Source organism: Ictidomys tridecemlineatus, chromosome 2, assembly GCF_052094955.1.
Source record: "Ictidomys tridecemlineatus isolate mIctTri1 chromosome 2, mIctTri1.hap1, whole genome shotgun sequence".
NCBI classification, from domain to species: Eukaryota; Metazoa; Chordata; class Mammalia; order Rodentia; family Sciuridae; genus Ictidomys; species Ictidomys tridecemlineatus.
The window spans coordinates 190,975,986-190,990,096 of record NC_135478.1 but is presented as its reverse complement, the minus strand read 5'-3'; the positions used below and the strand labels follow the sequence as shown (position 1 = coordinate 190,990,096).

Sequence of the window (14,111 nt, the reverse complement as noted above, 5' to 3'; positions counted from 1 at the left end):
ATCTATATGTGTCTGAGTGCATGTGTGTGTATGTGTTTGTTTCTGGATTTCTGCAGGTGTAGATTAGTAACACTAAATTATAGGAGACATGAAAAAGTTGAAGTCAAAGTTTGCTTTATGGAGATATCTGACCAATTAAACATCATACAAATTATTAGTATGTTTACAATACCATAAACAACAGTCATAAAGTTTTATTTTTGGGGGGGCCAGGTATTATTCCACAAATACATTTTATTGTTGTTGTTGTTTCAGTTCAAGAAGTCATGTCGTGTATATCTGGGTATTCTAGGTAAGGAAGCAATAGGAATAGACTTTATTCACGAGTTGCTGAGAAGGGACTAATGCAGAACTTGGCATGACTTTGAGCTTAGGATACATGTGTAGTTTAGTAGGAGGCCAATAGATAGTTGTAAATACATGTATATTATTTACAAGTCAGTCATGTTGTTGACAGTTTGAATTGGAGTATAAACAAAAAGATTTTGAAACTTTCTGTAAGAAGGAAAGTAGTTTGCATTTTTTAATTAAAATGATGAATGAATCATGAAAGGAATAGTTGAAATCTTTTTCCTTGTTAGTACACATTATGCTTGAAGTGAATAGCTTATATTTGATGAATAGAAAACATGATCCTGCTGTGCTTGTTTTAAAATTTAATATTATTAAATTATTTTTCTACTCATGTGTATTCTTAAACAAGTTAATATAATTCATTTTAATGTGTTTTAAAAATCCCATTAGTCTTTCTTCTGTTAGTCTTTACCAGTAGGACATGTATTTTAGAACTATGTCCCTCAAGTTAAGGAAGATTTTATCCTTTGGTTCACTGAGAGGTTTTTATAATGAATGAATGTTGGTTTTGTCATATGCTTGCTTTTTATTCATCTGTCTATTTGGACATGGAATTTTTCTTCTTTAATCTGTGGATATGTCGGATTATACTAACTACTTTTTGAATGTTTAACCAGTCTTAAAAACCTGGGATAAATTCCATCTTGTTGTGGTATATTATATAATTTTTCTACATATGTGGGTGGGCATGTACTTTGTACAAATACATTGCTGGATTATGTTGAGAATTTTTACATTCATGTTTATGAGAGATATTGGTCTATAGATTTTTTTTGTGATATCTTTGGTTTTGTTATTAGGGTAGTGTTGGACTCATAGAATGATTTAAGAAGTATTATCTCTGTTTATATCTACTAACAGAGATTATACAGAATTGGTATAATCTATTCCTTAAATATTTGGTAGAATTCACCAGCAAGCCAACATAGGGCCTGGTGCTTTCTGTTCTGGATGTTATTAATTATTAATCCAATTTCTATAATATACATAGGTCTGTTCATGTAGTCTACCTCTTCTGTGAGTTTTAGCAGCTTATCTTTAAGCTTTGGTCCACTACCTCTTGGGTATCAGGATTTTTGGCACAGGGTTTTTAGACCATTGACATATTTGCGGATATGTGTCTCTCAATTGGTTAGGAAGTCATGCACCTCCCAAGATCCTAAATTTTTCTTACCTGTTAAAAAGACTTTGTAAGGTTGGAGTCTGTTTCAGGTTTCTTCTGGTTTGAAAAGAGGTGACAAAGCATGAAGAAAGTGTCTGTGTGGTTGTTTTCCTACATGTTAACATTGTACCCTTGCTTCTCTAAGCCAGGTTTACAGATTTGAGCACACTGCTGTTTTGCTGAACATGAGACCTTCTTGCCAATGACAATGACAGAGAAAAATGAGAAAATATAGTTCTAGACATGTTTTGAGGATTAAAAATGCTAATATTTGGAAGTTGGTATATTAGTAAAAATAACTGTCAATATTGAAAGGAAGATGAATTTACCTTCTTTCTTATTCAAGGAAGAAGAAAAGGGACTTACAGATACAGAAAGGAATCAGAAAAAAAGAAATATTTGAAGCATTTTAAAATCCGTAACTTTTTAAAAAAAGATTTAATTATCTTACTACGATGAAGAATTTGAATGAGAATCAGACCTATGTGTCATTCTGAATAATCTGAGTCTATTTATACCTGCTTTACTTACACTAATAGTAGCCTTTTTGAATTTTTTCTTAATAATTTTTCCTCTAATTCAGACTCATACTCTAAGTTTAAAAAAAAAAAAAAAAGGAATAACCGAGGCAGTCCGGAGAGGAATTCCCTTTTATTGGCTCACTGGTGTAGTCCTTGAGCACCCACTGAGCACACACACCTTAGTAGGATGAATTAGAATTAACTCCAGCCTGGGCTTCAACCCAGGGGCTTGTTTTCAACCTATTATGGTTATAGAGGTTTTTACCTTGTACTAAAATTCTTACTATATTTTATTTTGTTGAAAATGTTTTTCCTTCCAGTTTTAAATATTTTGTTGTATTTGTAATGATGTCAAGAGTACTGTTTTATTTATTTATTTTTCTCTTCAGCACATCCTTTTGAAAATATTAAACTACATATATGTGTCCTCATAGACGTTCATTTGATTTGCTTTTGGCAGTTTACATTTACATGGTTATGGGTTATGTGACTTTAATAGTTTTAATTTGAATAAGTGGCATAATCATTTTAATAAAACAGTTCTAATTAACATGAAAACTTTTATTACACTTATATTGTGTTCTGTGAAAAGTGAGATGCATGTATTTGATGTTATTTTTTTAATTTTTAATTTCATCACAATGGTTTATTTCAAGGGATGTTTTATAAAAATCAGAGAAAAATTTAAATATACTCAAGTCTTCAGCAACCAGGATATTAGAATCATTCTTTTTGTTGCTTCAAGAGAAATTCTGAGGGGCTGGGGATGTGGCTCAAGTGGTAGCGTGTCACCTGGCATGCGTGTGGCCCGGGTTCAATCCTCAGCACCACCTACAAACAAAGATGTTGTGTCTGCCGAAAACTAAAAAATAAATATTAAAAAAATTCTCTCTCTCTCTCTCTCTCTCTCTCTCTCTCTCTCTCTAAAAAAAAAAGAGAGAAGTTCTGAAAGGGATTTAGTTGTGATTCAGACAGGTGTGTCACTTTCTCTACCTGCTTTATAAATAATTATCATTTTCACATAGCAAATTGCTTTTATAGTTGGTATCACTATGTGTGCTTACTTTTGCTTTCATAGTATCACATTCTAACTTATAATCTGTCCTTTTCCTTGGGGAACATGATTCACTCAGAAACCTATTTACTACATGCTTACTCTGTCCTTAAGCGTAGTCAACAGGGAGGGTGTCTTTTATCTCTTTATTTCCAGCAGATAGCAAACTTTACACATAGCAGGTATTCAGTAACTGCAATGACTGAAGGGAAAAGGGCCTTTTATGCCATTTGAAATTAGATTTTAAAGTATTTTTAGCTATTTTGTGTAAATACAATAATGCATTTTTACACAACTTCACCAGGCAGCTGTTACTTTTGCTTTGAGTTAAGTCCAAGAAGGCAGAGTTCTACAAAGAACTGTCCTCACATCGTTCCTTTCTCTAATCGCTGACTGTTCATTTCTATCTAACCATTATCTGTTAGCCTGTGGATTGATTTTATTTTGATTTTTATACTCTTGGGCAGAATATTATCTGTCAGTGAAACATAGATATTTAAATATTTCAAAATTAAAATAAAAAAATTCAATAAGTGTAAAAAATGACTAAAACAAAAATGTTCCTATTCTTGAATAAGCATGTTTTGAACTGCATCCATAATGCCAGCAAACTTAACATTTATTGCAGCTTTATTTTTTTTTTTTGAGGTGTACTTCTATTTCAGCTCATTTGTATGAATGTATCTTCTCAGTGGTTTGATGGGGATGTAGTGGTGCCTGAAAACATCATTTTCTTAGAACAGGTGCCACTCACCAGGGTCAACCAAACAAGAGTAAAGCTTACCTAGGTGCTATTATATAGAGAAAATACTTACATGATTTACCTAGTGTGGCTAAAAGAAAGAGAATTTAAGTAAATTTGTAAATTAAGTACCTCTACTTAGCAACTTTGAAGTATCTCCTTTTACCTCAGGACTCCACAAAGATGACAGAATGATAATTTTGGAGTCAGACTCAAAGAATAAATCTCATTATGTATTAGCTACAATTCCTGTGTATGTTTACATCTTTATATATACTTTTTCCTTTTTTGGTCCCAGGAATTGGACTCAGGGGCACTCAACCACTGAGCCACATCCTCAGTCCTATTTTGTATTTTATTTAGAGATAGGGTCTCACTAAGTTGCTTAGTGACTCACCATTGCTGAGGCTGGCTTTAAACTTATGATCCTCCTGTCTCAGCCTCCTGAGCCACTAGGATTACAGGTGTGTGCCACCATGGCTGGCTGTGTTTATATATACTTCATAGTTTTGTACTACATGCAGTTACCACTACAATATGGATCTAGTGTTAACTATCAACTCTGCATTTTTTTTTAGGATAGTTTACATGGAGTTTTTCAAGATTTCAAGACAATATTCTATATTTGAATAAATTCTAAAATGTATAACCTCAAATAGTGTTATTTGAAAATTCAAAATAAATTAATATTATGCCAGATTGATTTAAGGGAGTGCAGCAGCATTTCCTTCTATACCTTAACTCCTTTGAAAAATTATTAAATTTAATTTTGAACTTGGATTGCCTATGAGTAATATCACTGTAGTGATTCATATCTACTGTCTTCTCTACCTGAAATTTTATTCTTAAATTCCTATGCCCGTTCAGTTTTATGTTTACTAGACAACAGCTTAAAACATTAATTCATTATATGAGTGCCTACTGTGTGCCATGCAAAAGTCTGTGTTTGGAAGTCTCAGAAGTATATTAAACAGACAAGCATCCTTGCTGTTGCCAAGTTGACATTGCTATAGTCAGAGCTGAGATTACCCAGTCAGCACTCTGGGTCTCTGTTGGAACTTCCACAGCATTTAGGCTTTTCAAATTTTAGCTATTTCCTCTCCTGATGTTTGCAACATCTATATAAATGGTAATGAAATAATGTTCCTCTCATACAAATGTATGGACTACAGAATGCCTCTGAGCCCTTAATGAATTTTGGTAGGAATGGAGTAATTTATGGACCATCTCTCTTCTTAGAAAACATTCTACAGGCTCAGAAACCTAGGAGTATTTTGTTGATTCCAATACTGTACATCACCATTGACAGCAACCAGAACCAGACTTGTGTGTTTGTTGACTTCCTAGGGCTCTTTCTTTTCTGTTCTTTGAAATGTTATTTATAGTAACAACCTTCATGTGCAACAGCAACTATCTAACTTTCTTTAATTTGGCTGTTGTTAACTTGCTAGTTTTGAGATAATAAATGATTCTTAGTTCTCACCATTACCTCAAAAGACGTTTGCAGTTCAATATGAAAATCATATTTAAAATGTTACTGTAATTTTATTTTGACCATCAGTTACACATTGGTTTATGTAACCATGTACTTTACTTTTTTGTACTCCAAATTTTTAGTATTCTTCAAAATCATGCACTTTACTTGATACTTATCATGCTATTTTGCAATAGAATTAAAAAGATATTTGTTTTATCTTTGAGCTTTATGGGATGTAATTTTTTATTTTGCTTAGAAAACAATTAAATGATAATATTTCATTTAGAATGTGTCTTCATTTTGTTAATTAGAATACAAGAGGATAAAAAAAAATATTAACAAAGAGTTCCAAGTAACACTTTAGAAAACTAAAGCTGTTTCCTCCTATCAGTGAGTTCCTGAGGAGGCGGGGAATGAAAACTAAATTCCCTAGTAACTGCATTTTATCTAATACAGTTTTTTAAAGGATACTGGTCAGAGCTCCAGGGAATATCTGAGTAACATTGTCCTGCTCCTTACCATAGCAAATTGTAAATAATTTATTTTTATCCAATTTAAAAGTTTAGAAGAAATTAGAAGTCTGTTTCTTCTGGAAGCATAGAAAAGGCAGAAAATAATTTTGGAAGAACTATTATCATAGGTAAATTGAAGAATAGGTCCTGTTTATTTGCAAAAATTTTATCATTAAGAGCAATGTGGACATGATAAAGAATGCTGAAGTATATGAAGTACAGGAATTTGAATTACCTTAGTGTTTCTAAGTTACCTTAATAATGATGTTCGAGTTACCTTAATAGTGATGCTTAACTGAAATAATGGTTTCAAATGATGCTGTACAGAATACCCAAGGCTTTTAGGAATACTAAAGGTACCTGGGGGAGTGAGTAATGGTGGCATTGAGTGTTCAGGGTTCTGATTCATCCAGATACTTCATGTTTAATTGGCTCCTTACTAAGGTTTCATTGAAAGACAGACATCTTTAGTTTAAAAGCGTTTGAAAATATTTTTTAAATGAGTAAAATGTCTAAGTGATCAAAATGTATGACACGTAATATCACTCATCTCTTTCAGTGCATGTGTCAGGCTTGGCTAACTGAACACAGGATTTTTTCCTTTTGTGGACTCAGACTTAGGCTCCATACAGCTTTCAATCTATCAGGCTTGGTGGTTAGTTAAATCCATTTACTAGCTTTGCATTACTATATTCTTAAATTTTATTGGACCTTCAGAACACATAACACATTTTAGTCTAAGAAAGGCATAAGATGACTATTTCAGTCTAAAAAAGGAAAAGATTAGAAAAAGTCAGCACTTATTCAGGAAATTGGTCTTGGAAATACAGATTCAGATCATTGAAAATGATTTCTACTGATTTGTTAATTGTAGACCTCATGAAGTAGAGGCAGTTGAAATCAGTCACTTTTTCTGTTAGGTATTTGAGACATAAATAACTTTATTCTATAAATCATAAAATTAAACCATCGAAATGTTTAAACCTGTCAATTCATGTAAGAGTAGACAATGAAACCTTCATCTCTTTGAAATACATCTTATCCTGTCTTCATGTTCCTTGGTTTATACCAAAGAATGGAATTGCATTTGTTTAAATTAAAATGCCTCAAAAGTATATTCATAAACATATTTTAAGATTTGCAAAGTAATGAATGCATTAATAGTTCTTATTTAGGATGAATATGATTTCTATACTGCAGAGTCATTTCACAATTGTAACAAATTCAGAGTTAATTTTCAAAGGAAACACAATTATTTGTCTCTGTTAACAGGGCTATTCTAATGTGATGCTGTGGCTGAATTTACCTAGGACTCCATTTCAAGGTTGACTTGAAAGTCTTGTGGAAGTTCTGGAAGAAATACGTAAGTGTTCTTTTGATAATAATGTTCTGCTGATTGTGCTTATTTTTATTTTTCTAGAGTTTATTATGTTCTTTAATATTTTGGTTAACTACTTTTGCCCAAATGTTAAAAATATTTCTGTAGACTGCAGAGACATGTTAAGTATGACAATAGAAGTATATTTATCACTGTTATTGAACTTCCCATTCCAGTCAGTGCTTCTCTATTTGCGTATTAAATTTGGCTTCACTTTTTACAGTTTATCATACATTTATGTGAGATATGAAATTTTGAAATATTGAAGAAAATGAGGCAAGAAAGACTGTTGGAGTATTTTGTTAACATTGTGCTGAAATTTTGTTACCCTGTTCTTCAATAATATTGTTTGTAAATTCAATTGATATTGAGGATTTCAAGATTTAGAGGTATTGAGAAAATAGGAGGAAACATTTAATAGTTACCATTTTTTTTCTTCAAGGCTTGATTTTCCTTTTAAACTTTTTGCAACTCAAGAAGTCATTTGTTTAGAATGTATTTATTTATTTTTTAATATTGCACATCTTTACGTCTTGTGGTAGTTTTCCTTGATACATACTGTGTCAACATTCAAAAGATTCTCAATGAAAATTGTTTTCTCAGTTTCACTATAGTGATATTATTTAACTCTAATGATATTATTCAAGCAATACATCTTTATTTATTTTTTAATATTGCACATCTTTATGTCTTGTGGTAATTTTCCTTGATACTTACTATGTCAACATTCAAAAGATTCTTAATGAAAATTGTTTTCTCAGTTTTACTATAATGATATTATTTCACTCTAATGATATTATTCAAGCAGTACATCACAGCTTGCCAAATATATATTAAAAGAATTATAAATAAGAAAGAGACCTAAAATAAATTTTATGTAGTAATGTTACATTTCAAAGCTTCCAATAATTTCATTGTTTCTTTTGAAGCTTTAACCAGAAAGTGCAGATGCCCTGGCAGTGCTCTGACATTTTCAGAATTTTTTTTATCAAGGGTCACCATGATATTAAGATAGGCCTTGGTATCCTAATTTTCTGCCTAAATGGCTTTATGAATTTTTAGAGTTTTTCTCAAGAGTCTCTATAATTTCCTGATGAGATTTCGTCAATTGCTTTAATTATAATCAAATACTTACCAGGTATTTTATCTATGAATTTTATAGTTCTTTTCATTATTCTACCAACGTTATAATTTTTGAGGTACAAAAATAAAATTACTTCATATTGATCTAGCATTGAAAATTTTCAAAGCATTTTGGCAGCTTCTGACTTTGTTTATCTCTCTAGTTAACCTTACGGTATGAGTACGGTTGACGTTGCTATTCTTTGTTTGGTTATGTGGAGAAAATTAAAAGACAAAGAATTACAGTGATTTAGAAAAATAATATAACTTGTCATAATTTTATGGTCAATAGTAAACAATGAGATATTATTAAAACACATTTTCTAAAACCCAATCTTTCTTTTTTCTTTTTTTTAAGGAGGGAGATATTATTATTGTTACTATAGATAATGATTATAATAATGATGTCCTCCATATTGTAAGACCCTTTGACATTTAGGTTGTTATTTTATGAGAAAAGGAATATTTATTTGTCTGAAAGTAGAGGGATATAGGTAGGAATTACCTGACAATGAACATCATGGAGCCATGAAAAATACTATTTTTAAAGAGAATCTTCTTCCCAGAATGGAACTTAATTGCATTTGAAGGTAGTTCAAAACTGCTTCTGGAACTTGCTAATTAGAGAGTTATGCTAGTTATGTGCTTATAGTGGCAGTTTTTTTTTACATTTTTAAATGAGTGCTAACCCCAAATTGGTGTAAATAATGCATATGCATAATGCCTAAGTTTTATTGAAATGGCAAAGTGCATTCTGTAAAAGCATTTATTCTTGGAAGCTTATAGGATTATAAACCTTTGAACTGGATGTATTATGATAAGAATAGAGTGATGGAGAGGTAGATTTTGAGTTCAGAGTGATGTGAGTTTGCATCATTACAATCATTTGCTAGCTTTCTATTGACTTTGGTTAATTTTCGTAAGTCTGTGCATCTCAGTCTTCATACAGCAAAAGGGAAAGATATGCCCATTTATTGGATTATTGTAAAAATTTAGCAGTTGATACCTAGCTTCTTCCCTGTACACCTGCCCGCAGCTTCGTCAATGAATATTCTGTTGTTTTCTTTCCCTTTTCCAATCCTTAAAAAGCATATTCAAATTTCTTCCTCTTCCATTACACTGTTCTTTATTTCTTCCCTCCTATCTTGCTAGCCCAAGACTTTGCTTAGTATCATATCACATCATTTCCTATCCAGGGTTCCAGTTAAATGATCATTTTTCTTATTCCACCTGCCAATGGTAGTGATCAGGGAATGTATGTTACTTGTCACCTGCAACCTGTGTATAATAATCTTATTATATAGGTTGTATTCACTGCATATATAAAATATCTTTTTTTTTTTAGAATTATGGTCCCTCAGCTGGTATTCAGTTGGAGGACACATATTTCAAAGGAGTTCTTCAAAAGTTTTCTCCTCAGACATTAAGTCACTAATCTTTAAATTACCTGTTATTCAGCAATCCTTAAATTACTTTCATGATTTCATTACAACTTATACATTTGGGACTGATTGCATGAAGAACATGAATCACTGATGTCCAAGGGGTGGGCTGTGGTAGGCAGCCTCTATGATGGTCACTGATGTTTTCTGTCTCCTCATTTTCTTATCATGCATTTTACTTCCATATATTTACCAGAGTTGGTCTATGTGGCCAAAAAAATATGACATAACTGATGTTAGGTTGCTTTTCTAACTGATTATACAAGATCTCAAGACATCTCTTCAGGACGTTCTTTCCTTCTGGTTTCTCATATATGTTAGTCTGCTCCATGGCCTGCTCTGGGGGAGGGAGCTGCCATGGAGAGATCTTCATAGTAAGAAACTAAACCATGAGGGCAGCCACCAGGGAGGAATTGGCAAACAACTAACCACTTCCTGAAGGACACTGAGCCTAAACCACTGAGCTCAACTACTCTAGGATTTCTGACAAATGTTGAGTAACTATGTGAGATCTTAACTGTTTCCTGTTCTAAACTATTAGGTTTGGGAGTAACTTGTTTTAAAGCAGTAGATAATTAATATATTATGAAATATCTCATGCCTAAAATTATTTCCACAAATTTCAGCACAGCCCTTGTCTTTGCAAAGAATACAGGGGTAAATATACCAAATATATGTTCTCTTAGGCAAATGTAAATGACAGATAGGGAGTAGGTACGTGTATTTATAAGACAGTAAGCCGAGTGTGAATAAAATTGGAAATGTTTACATTTCATCTGGGATACTAATTTTGTAACCTAGAGAGGACTCTTAATATCTTGCCCATGGACCATATCAGCATGGAGAGTTGTGTGGATCTGGTACTCATTCTCTTGTGGAAGAGTGTGTGGAATAGTTAACACACTCTTCCTTTCACAGGGTCTGGCCTTGTAGAATAGATTCTATTAGTTTTCTCTTAGTTTCCTTCATTGTCCTTTATGGAATTTAAATAAGAGTTATACCTGTAGATATATGCATACATATTTGGGATGCTATATTTTTAATTGTTAATTACAAAAATAATACATTTTGCCTCCAGAAATGTAAGTTCAGAAGTATGATTCATTAAGTAATATAACAGCATTTTTTCCCTATAAATTCACATTAAACCATCATTCCAAATTTTACTGTTGTTGATATGATGGTAGTATCTGGGCAAAAACACTGGATTCTATGAAGAAAGAGAAAGAAAATGGAACCTTGTTCACATAAAGATTAGAGTTTACGTTTATAATTTTAAATTTGAACCTTGGAGCTATCCACTAGTAAAATTTTTGATACCATTATACAAAATAGCAAAATATGGATTTTAACTGGCCTGCTTTTCAATTCAGCTGAACATTAAGTACCTTTTTAATGGTCTTATTTGCTGGGAAGAGGACCATTACAATAATCTGCCTTTTACAGCCCATATCAAATATGAACCAGCATCACTTATTACAAAGTTTGTGCTTTGGGAGACATTTTCACAGCATCTAACAGTTCTACCCCACATTTCTTGGAATTAGTCTTTAATGATATCATTTTCCAAAATGAGTTGTTGCTCAAACTTACTGATTGTTTTGTGGTTAAAATCTCATCCAGCAGCTATATTTAAAATGTCGGATAAATTTGTAAGGAAAGGTGCATTGAAACTACTGTTATATTAGTAATTGTATGAAAATGCTATAGAAGAGGCGCCATGCAGCTTGGATGTTTTTAGTCCCCCCATATGATTCCAAGGGGTGAATATGAAACCTCATTTTTAACTGTTGGCAATTCAAGGTTTTACTATTGTCTGCTGGAGAACAGAGGACTATTACTGTAGGTGTCATGTAAAATAAAGTTAGAGTCTGAAGCCTCCTTTTAGCTGTCAGCATTATTAAGGAGCTCTTCATGTGTTGAACCTGGCACCTGGTATTGTATAAGCAACGCATGTGAGAGCCTGGGGAGAGCTTTTTTTTTCTCTTCACTGTGGCTTTATTAGGTTTGGCTCACATTTTCACTGTTGCTGTGCCTTATTCCAACTTTCTAGCTTAAACTCACAGCACAGTAGGTCTAATATAGATTGACGCCTTTGCCCGAAGACTGATTGAAAATTGTGTCTCTGAGTTGCTAATGCTCACTGAACCATTTTATTGAAGATAAAGTAAATAAAATAGATTGCCATATGAGAATTCTCTGAAATCCAATGTAATAATTGGCAGGTTTAAGCCCATATAGAAGACTAAGAAGTGAAACAGAATACTTTTTATGTTCAGTGTATTAAGGGATAAATATTTCACTTAATATTTGGCCTAAACTATTGCTTTTATCATTACAATTAAATGTTAAATATAATTCTCAGTTGACATGTTACTTTTGGTGTTAAACAATGGATTCTCTATAAGAGAACAACATTATTGAAAACTTGAGGCAGTATTTTGATGATTTTTTTTCTTAAGTGGATGGATCAGTAGTCTTAGAGAATTTAATAAACAACACAAATGAACAGGTTTGCCAAAGTGCACTCAAGAATCTTAAGGTGAAAAAATTACAGTAAATCTTAGCCTCTTAAAAGATGCTTCTAAAATTGAACCTTTTATTTATTAATCAAAATCATATGTACATATGAGAACTACCTTTTTTGGGAAGATGTCCGGTGAATTTTTTTTCAACAAGACAATTAGTTTTATTAAAAAATAACCATAAATACATATATTTTACATATATTATCATCTGAAATAAATTAGGGAAGGGAAAAAAGAGTGACCTTAGCATCTTAAATTTATTAACTCACAATAGTATATGATAATGTTGTGACCTATATTGACACATTTAATTTGTAAACTACAAATATCTAAGCACTTGCATGAGATATTTTGGAAGTCTCAAGCAGATAAATGAAGGTATCTTATTTGATTGCCTGGGTCAGTGTATAGTCAGCTATTCATTGTTGTTACCAAAGACCTTTTAAGAACTACTTAGAGGAAGAGAATTCATTTTGGCTCATGGTTTCAGGAGTTCAGTTCATGGTCATCCTACACCATAGCTCTGGACTCAAGAGGCAGAACCTGAAGGAGGAAGTATCTGGGGGAGGAAAACTGTTCAGTTCATAATAGTCAAGAAGCAGAGAAAAAGTGACAGGGACAAAATTATAAACCCTAGAGTCATGGCCCTAGTGATTTACTTACTCCAGCCACATCCTACCTGCCTATGGTTACCACCCAGTTAATTCATTTAAGTGGGTTAATCCACCAGTTAGGTTTTAGCTCTCATAATCTTATCATTTCTCCTCTGACCATTCTTCAGTTGTCTCACACATAAGCATTTGGAGAACACTTTATATCCAAACCATAACCGTCAGATTAAAAATGCATATTTATAGAAATAAGATAAATAAAAGAACTTTGTTATAAAATTTCTGAACTTGCAAATCAAAAATAGTGTTTCTCTTCATCCTTAAAACTTGTCACTTTAATATTTTCTCCTGTAATTTCTCTTGTGATTATTTTTCCAAATTCAGGATGATTTCAGTTTTTAACCTTAAGTATGTACAGTTTTTCAATGTTTTGCTAATGCATTTAATTCATTTCTCAAGTAATGATTTATGCTTATTTATTCATTATATCCATTAAATATATTTTCTTATATCTCAGTACCCAATAATCCATCAGTTCTGGTAAATATGAAGTTTATCACAGTGATTTCAAATAATTGTGTCATCAGTGATATTAGAGCATACATTACTTTCTAGTGTGAACAAGCCATCTTAAAGAAACCTTTGGCAATGTTATTTGCCCTTTTAATTAATGTTATCAAGTAAGAACTGCTTTAGTTCTTCATTATATCTGACCATTTCCCCTCAATAGAATTTGTTCAGTCTCAGGGTTCAAGTGTCAGGCTGAATAATATAGACAAGCCTTGTGTTCTCTTGAGAGTGAACTGAAAGATGAGTTTCTCTTACCTTGTAGATTAATTTATATAGTAGATTTGAAAGTCTAATTATTTATGCTGAATTCATTAAATACTTATTTATTTATTTTTTACTTTGTTTAGTTTTGTTTTCCTTTGTTTGGTGCCAGGGATTGAACCTAGGGGCACTTACTAAACCACTGAACCACATCCCCAGCCCCTTTTTATATTTTGAGATAAGTTCTCTATAATTTGCTTAGGATCTTGCTAAGTTGTTGAGGCTGGTTTTGAACTTATGATCCTCCTGCCTCAGCCTCCTGAGCTGTTGGGATTGCAGGCGTGGGCCACTGCAACCAGCTGAATACTTCCATATATTTAGTGATTGAGTATTCTTGTTTTAAACTTAACTTCATTGTTCTATTTTGTACATATTTC

At 32.4% G+C, this 14,111-nt stretch overlaps 1 protein-coding gene across 7 annotated transcripts in view; it reads left to right on the top strand.

Moving 5' to 3' along the window:
• Window positions 1–14,111, top strand: part of Foxp2 (forkhead box P2) — a 542,292-nt gene that overhangs the window by 163,470 nt on the left and 364,711 nt on the right. For all 7 annotated transcript variants that reach the window (XM_078040333.1, XM_040291576.2, XM_040291575.2 and 4 more), the window contains exon 3: window positions 7,095–7,185. The gene's annotated coding sequence lies outside the window, so the exon portion shown is untranslated. The remainder of the gene's footprint in view (window positions 1–7,094; window positions 7,186–14,111) is intronic.